We start from the raw sequence: 8,515 nt of genomic DNA, 5'->3' as shown, positions 1-8,515 counted from the left end.
CCTAAAATAAGCAAAGACCTTTTAATCCATTGCTCAGAGCTTTAATGGCTTTTCGATGTAGTCCCAAATGGCACCCTATTCACTATAACAGCACACTACTTTTGACCAAACACCATGAGTGGGGGGGAAATAGGGGAAATAGGGTGGCATTTGGGAAGCAGAATTCAGCAAGCCATAACTCAGATGTTATGAGGAAATATGGCTTCATGAGGAAGACAGCATATAGTGGAGGTGGAGTTAGCCTCACACCAAAGGAGATCTTTTCCCCAGTTGGACCTGAACCACTTCACATAGCCTCTGAGTGGTCTTGAAGGACCGGCTGTAACTGACACTAGCTGACAGGTCATAGCAATGAGATTTATTTGATTTTACACGATGCAATTCACCCCTGTTCTTATGGAAAATACTATGGCAGTGTACACACTACACTCTTAGAAAAAAGGGTTCCAAAAGTGCTCTTCGGCTGGCCCCATGGGAGAATCATTTTTGGTTCCAGGTAGAACCAGTTTTTAGTTCCAGGTAGCAACACTTTTGGCTTCCATGGAGAAATTTTTCCTCAGAGGGAATCCCAAAGGGTTCTACCTGGAACCAAAAGGGTTCTACCTGAAACACAAAAAGGTTATTGAAAGGGTTCTCATATGGGGACAGCCAAATAACCCTTTTAGGTTCTAGATAGCACCTTTTTCTCTAAAGGAGAACTGCCAACTATAACCTAATGATATAAGTAATTAAATTGTACTACAGCATTATATTAACAAATACTGTACATTGCCATTCATGTTACATCTTAACAGCTACTTTGCCCTTTGGGGGCTATCATATGTTAAACATATTTCACATTGGGGAAAATATCTTGAACTATCTGTGCAGACTGCTAGCGTGGGGGTTTGACCTCCTTGTGTAGCAAAACGTTTTCAAAAGCCTTCGCTTTACTCCGGAGATAACCCTGCATACCTGATGACCTGCAAATAATTACTTTTCATAACTCTGTCCATGATGGCCAACAGAAAGTTCTGAATGTCCTGAATATCAGTTCACGATAGCAAAGACGTACAGAGCAAAGACTTATAAAGCAAAGAATCATATATCAAAGACTCATATAGCAAAGACTCATATAGCAAAGACTTATATAGCAAAGACTCATATAGCAAAGACTCAAATAGCAAAGGTTTATTTAGCAAAGACTCATATAACAAAGATTCATATAGCAAAGATTCATATAGCAAAGATTCACTGAAATTATCGGTTCAAGATATGCAAAGATTAGTGGGAGGAACCTTTAGTCACTTTTGCTCTCAGATGACTGTACAGTTCCTCACGAGGACCATGGATGTTGTTGTAGGCCTACTGGTGATGTCACAGGGCTCCAGCCTTGGCACATTCTCTACCACAACACTGTTAATCACTCTTTCCTACAGTGTGTTATCAGGTGAAGACTCTCAAAAGCAGTGACAGAGTGTGCATGTGCACACGTGACATAACATTCCGTGAGATTCACAGTTTAGTCCACTTTTGTTTGCTACCTTGAATATAAGTACTAAACGGTGTGTTTAGCTAGTAGAAAACATTGAATACCCAAATGCCTTTGAATTGAAAGTTCTACTAAATGTTCATTACAGCTCTTGAAAGAAAGCCCATAGAAGAAGATATCCCGTACGACAGCGATATGGTGCAGCTATCTGGTGGCGTTGAATGATTGCTTAAACTGCAGCTGTGCCTCCATGGCCAGGCCAGGGCTTGGATCTAGCAAAGCAGGGGTTCATGGGGGACAGGTTCTGGGCCGTGTTGCTGTGTACGTTGGAGACCAATCCTGTATGTCATGTTGCTGTGTACGTTGGAGACCAATCCTGTATGTCAGTGTTCTCTGCCTGAAATGTGTGTATTTTCCCCTGGATCAAGGCAGCTGTCCCCCCCCCCCCCCCCCCCCCCCCCCCGATTAAGGCAGATATTAAAGTGGGTGGTGGCTGTGTGTGTGTTTGCTCTGTGTCCGTGTGTGTGTATGAGAGAGTTTTATTTTCCTTTGACTGGCTGTTAGCAACAGGATGCCAGAATGTATTTAGACCCTCGTGCTCGACTTATCAGCAGGCCCTGTAAATCTACCTGACAGCTCTTTACAGGTAACCTTAATCCCTCTGATTTAATTCAGTTTCGGAACTGTCAGGAAGACCCCCCCCCCCCCCCTTTCCTCTCTCTCTCTCTCTGAGGGGAGATCAAGCCCTTATCCCATTTCTTGTGTTGCCGGGTTACTGTAACATTCAGGTTCCTATGTTGTCGGGAAAAGGCCAAATCCAACATTTTGATACCTTGTGAGAGATCAGCCGCCGTCAAAACGGAGCGTGAGCGCGATGTCGCTCAGATTATGTTTGTTGAACGTTTGTCAGGTTTTTGTGTGATAGATACAGTACGTGTGGGATTCCCTAAACAACCAGGCAAACACTGTATAATCTTGTGTGATAATACTGCTTCTCTCAGAGTTTATATACGACATCAGAACACAGCAAGACGCTGAAAAACAGTAATATAAGTAAATATTTCAGTAATGAAATCTCACAACAATGGTTGGACGTGATGAGACATAGACAGAGGCTTAAACTGTTGACTTACATAGGTTATAATTGATAGTGTTTTATTATCATTCCTTGTATTCACTTCCTTCCTGACTGAGACACAGTCCTGCTTTTCCCCTAGAGACCTGACTTGTCATGTGATGACACACACACACGCACGCACGCACGCACGCACGCACACACACACACACACACATTGACAAGGTCAACAGGTCTTGCGTGCTTCCATTGGCCAGTCACATCCTCTCTGTTTTCCACTGAAAAATCAAGCACCACCTTCTTACTGAGATTAGACCTTGCTTCCTGAAGACTACTTCAGAGGTGAAGTAGTTGAAGGAGAATTATTATTTTTTTACAATCAAATCTAAATGTCATATTGTAGAAGAGTCCAGAATTTTTTTGGGCGATTTCACTTGTTTTTGAGAAACTTACCCCAACCGGCGAGTCACTTCCTCATCCTCGTTGTGCAGTACAGGGGGTCTGAAAAAACACCCAAATACGCATTTTAAGAAACGGAAAAGTTCTCAGTAATAATGCCGGTCTTTAGATATCCACAACCTTATATCCCATTTTGTGAGACTCAAGCCGTTTCCCCTTTCCAACCGTTCCATTCTCCGTGTAGCCTGCTGCTAGAATGGACGGAGAGGTATTTGCTCGAGTTGCAACAAAATGGAATAGAACGCTGGGGATACAGTTCGTAATGATACAATTTCATGACACAATTTAAGATTAATACCAAAAGTGGTGTGTGTGTGTGCGTGTGTGCGTCTGTGTGTGTGTGTGTGTGTGTAACTGGTACAGTTAGGGGGAAGAGTTGTCAGACTACATTTAGACAACGACCTCCCCCAAAATTAAGGAAGACAAAAGGAGAAGAGAGGCCCAGAAGTTTAGCCTATTTAACTACAACCTGTTGGACGGTTTCCTGTTCCTCGTCTGTGATGGGATGGCCATCACTAGTGGGCGCACGCAGGGAGCTCTGTAAGGTTGTGTTATCTCTGACCTGCAGCTTTAGCCCCACTGTCTCAGCTGCCAAAACACTCCCATTCAACATTGTGCTGAGTTCATCAAAGCTCTGCGGCCGCGGCCCAGAGCCACAGATCCCCGACAGGACAGGAAAGAGCAGGACAACCACAGCAGTCAGGACCATCACTCTAGCTGGCCACAACGCCTGGGGACCTCCATGACAAGTCCTATCTCCCTACCGGCCGCCTGGGCCTAGCTATCAACCTCCCACAGGTCACGACCACCAGGTCCCTCTACACACGTCCACCACCAGCCCCCACACTCCCACACCCCCAGCCCAGCCTAGGAGGCCCCAACCCACGTCCTCTCCACTGTCATGGCTGTCACTTGACTTTCGCAACCAGCCCTCTTTTATCAGAAAACCTGAAGCCCCAGCAACTGACAATGGAGAAGAGCTGCCAAAGACCGACCCTTGTGTATATTTAGGGATGGCTTGCTTGGCAGGCACCCATCCGAACTGTCGACCTGTCAGACGCTCGTACTGTCACCATGTCCCCATTTGATTATGTTGTGAGGAGTCGCATGAGGCTCGGTTTTGTATTGTTCTCCTGCATGTTTCAGTACGGCTCTGAAATGAAGAGCTCAACTGTATCCGTTTCGCTCTAGCACAGAGTCCAAATGGATGTTAATTATCACAGAATATTTAGAATGCTTAAATAGACACCAGAACCACATGCACTGCACCAGATAAGCGCAAACATAGGATAGGAATAGTGTGGCACAACATTCCTCTTAACAATTATCAAAGGACACATTCATGAATATTGTTATTCACCTCGGAACAGGTTAATGAACCAGAGTGATGCATCTTATTATAATTCTCCTAGGTCCTAGGTCCTAGCTCCTAGCCCCTAAGTAGCCTAGAGTCCTCATCATAAGGTGACAGCTCGCAAGAGTGAGTCAGAACTGTGCTTGTTACATGCGAGTGTTATTCTGAAATATGGGGCAGAACATTAGCATAGGCCTACCTTTTGCTGTGCACATTACTGTACGTCGCCCAGATTGAATCAGATGTAGGAGAACATTGTGAAGGAGCATCCTCACTTACCTCCACTCCGGCATCTAACCTTAATACAATCAGCCGCGCACAGTGCAGCGGTGCAAATGTTGAGCTTTACTCTTACATCTAGACTCACGGGCTCCTCTACAACAAGGCTTTCAACATGAACACGTTACGGGAAAACACGTTTTGACTTTTACCTCTGGGATGTCTTTGTTCTTGGTATTGACTTGACTGGCGCGCGCGCGCGACAAGGGTTCAGAGAGTGTAACGTTCTCATCAACAGTCAGTTGGTAACGATCATTGAACACCTTGTACTAATGAAGCCTGTGCTAATGTCGATATTTAGTTATTTCTTCAGCGGGAAGTTTAACTACACACGATAGGTGACACAGTCATTTAAGGATCACTTCAGTAGAACGGTATAGACCACTTAGCAAAGGGTTTCAAATGGGACCTAATAGGTTTTTAGTGTTTAAATGGTCTTTGCCAGGTTAATGGGATCTACAGTGGGAAGTCTGTGCTCGACATTAAAGCTGCATAGACGACTACAGCGGCCGATGAGTCAAGTGTTATTAACCTTTGACCTATTAGCCTGTCTGCAATCAACCGTCCGATACTCAGGTGAACTGGAACGCGGCGCGGAATGTGTAAACATGCCATTTGATGTTCTAATCTGCCATTTGATGTTCTAATCGTGTAAAGTATTCCTGCACATACTCGGGGGGTGGGGGGGGGGGAAGCATTGTTTGTATTCTAATTATCTGTTTGTTTGGGTCAGCGTCCATCATAATGGCTTCTCCTCTGCTGGCCCACAGCTGACCTTGATATCCTGCATTATCATTGAGGATTAGCGAGCGAACCGTCTCAACCAATGTCAGAGAGGCAGAAAGTGTGGTGTTGTCACCTTTGGTAGATCTCATAGATGCTCTTAGCGAGCGAGTTCGCTATGGAAATGCTGCCGAGGCATTTCAGCATTCTCACTGAACTGCAAAACTCCAATTATGTTCCTCCAAACAGTGCTAACCAAAAGACAAATACCACTGCATGGCCTGGCACATATTCAGCCAGCAAACATGTTACAGCCAATGGCTAAACATAACATAAGGTTGTTATCGTCTATGCTTTTGGAAGTGTTTTTAGACACCCGACACAGATACATCTTTGAGGTATTTGTGAGATGAAACATCTTGTTTATAAAGCCAAACCTCTGTCTTGTATGTGCTGCTTGTTGCTGACACGTGCTTGTTTAATGTTGTGTGTCTTGAAGTGGAAGGAAATGGGATTAGAGACAGAAGAGGCCAAGTGTGTCGAGCGGAGTCGAACGCACAAAGCCTTCTAAGAGTCCAGTCAGGATGTGACATATTTGGCAGAGCTCCCCGGAAGACGTGACACGACCAAACAGGTGCACAGGTACTAGAGCTAGAACACCTCTGCTTCCTGCCCGAACACTCTCCCTACTCTCTCCACTCCAGTCCCCAGACCTCCCTCATAGCAAGCTCCTTCCCAGCACACACCACCAAGATCCCAACAGGTGCAGAAGCTCAAGTTTCAGCACTTTTTTGGGGGAGCTGCTTCGGAAAATAAATGCACAGCTTTAGTAAGGCTCCTTCTCTCTTTATCTCTCTCCTTCTCTCTCTCTCTCTCTCTATCTTCTCTCTGACGTGCTTTGCTGGGAACAAGCAGGGATGTTATTAACCAGCAAGGTACACTAATCTCTGATTGCAACATTTGGTTTACCTTAATCTGGAGGGACTGCTGTATTAAAGCAGGAATTATACTAATCAGTTCAAGGCCTCTTGCATATAAAACTTCCCATTAGGCTTAAAGTACAACAGCTTACTGCTCATTCGCTAGGAGGGCCACATCTGCCTCTCAATAAGGCCTGTCTCTAATTTTCAAGGTACAGAGTGAAAAGGGGAGGGGACAGAGCTGTAGAGAGGGACGTCAGTGGCAGGGTGGGCAGTGTGTGACAGTTGTTGGGGGATGGGTGGTGGTGGGTGGATGAAGCAGGAGGAGTGAGCGTAGTCACCCATCTCTCCCTCTCCCTCTCTCTCTCTCTCTCTCTCTCTCTCTCTCTCTCTCTCTCTCTCTCTCTGACTTTCTGAGAATCTGAGAATGTGGAAACACAAAGCCAGCTTTGAAGAATCCACTGCATCATAACACGTGTTCATACCCTTGGCAGTTTTTCCTCCCTCACTTCCTCCCTCTCCCTCCCTCTATCCATGTCCATCTTACTCTCTTAATCTCTCTTTCTTGCTCTCTTTCTCTCTTGCTCCCTCTCTCTCTTCCGCACATGCGCAAATACAGACCCGCACGCACGCACACATACACACACACACTTCCGACTCACTCCCAACCCCCGCCACCCCACTGACCCTATTCCTGTGCCCCCTGAAAAAGTACAAACGTTGTCCACAAGGAAGAACAGGAAAATAAGAACACAGCCGAGTACAAACCAGGTCTTTGCTATTTTTAAATCAGAAAGTATGATAGGTGCAATCCCACTGTACCTCTTACCAACTGACAGGAAGCCTTTATTTGGCATGCAGGGTGCAGGTTAGTAGAACTGCCTGGTGTATGTGTGTGTGTGTTTGCATCTGTGCGCCTGTCTGTATGCATGTGCCCCTATGCGTACTCCCGTGCGTGAGGGGGTTAGGGTAGGGGGGTGGGGTGGGGGGTTGGTCAAACCCATCTCGGCCAGACCCAAAGGTTTGTGGCGTTGATTTCTCTGAACCCTGCAAACTATAAATCCGACTGATTACTCTGCACTCTTTTGCTTGACTGAGCCTTTACAATCAGACGTCCCTGTTAACAATAAGCCCCTGATGAATCAAACATCTATGGCATTAGTTTCACCTAGCTGCCTCTTTCCCATGCACCGCACTCTCTTTGTCAGACCTTGTTTGATGAGAAAAACTACTGACACTTGGTGCACCTATTGATAAACAATTCTGTAATGAGGGTCCAAAAAAGCCAAATATAACTCGCTGGAGGAAGCTGGGGAGGGAGACAGAATACCAGGGTAGAGAAGAGCCCATGGGTTTAGGGTGGATTTTGGTGTGTAATTTTTTTGTAAAAGCTTTTTTATTTTGGCAAGAAAATTAAGATATAATTGGATAAAAAAAAAAAAAAGATTATCGTCACCTTACTATTTCACCAAAATATTTGGGGAAATATTTTGTAATACGTATATTCAAAGACCCATTGACACGTCATAGGTAGTCAAACTATAAAGTTTTTGTTGCGCACTGAAATACAACAAGTACGTTTTTATGTAAATTCTCTGAGAAAATGAAAGTATTTATCTATTTCCTGAACATTAATCGCAATTGATAAAGTATTCCACCTTTTAAAAAAAGCACCAGGCCAGACAATACACTGTAATATCCGTGGACCATGCCATCGCTAGCAGAGGATCAAACGTAAACTTACTGTGACACTGTTTGGGATACAAACACCTATTTGTTAGGATAGAGCTAAACCAACAGGAGAGAGGAAGCGAGGGAGAGAGGGAGTGAGGGAGGAGGGAAAGGAGGGGGGTGAGAGAGGGATGCGGTTGATGAGAGGGGGGGTGAGAAAGAGGGGAGTGGAAGTGAGAGAGAGAGAGAGAGAGCGAGAGAGAGAGAGAGAGAGAGAGAGAGAGAGAGAGAGAGAGAGAGAGAGAGAGAGAGAGAGAGAGAGAGAGAAAGAGAGAGAGAGAGAGAGAGAGAGAGAGGGAGAGGGGTGATAGAGAGGTGGGGGGGGGTCAGCAAGTGAGAGGTGATGGGGAGTTGAAGTGAGTGAGAGAGTGAGAAAGAGATGGAGAGAGAGAGGGAGTGAGGGAATGAGAGAGGGGGTGAGTTAGAGAGAGTAAGTGAGACGGCGAGAAAAGAGAAGGTCATGCTTATGGTTCAAGGCCACAGACCTCAAAACCCACGAGCTC

Source organism: Salvelinus alpinus, chromosome 38, assembly GCF_045679555.1.
Source record: "Salvelinus alpinus chromosome 38, SLU_Salpinus.1, whole genome shotgun sequence".
In the NCBI taxonomy this organism is placed as follows: domain Eukaryota; kingdom Metazoa; phylum Chordata; class Actinopteri; order Salmoniformes; family Salmonidae; genus Salvelinus; species Salvelinus alpinus.
The sequence above is the reverse complement of the archived record's forward strand: the minus strand, read 5'-3'. Positions refer to the sequence as shown.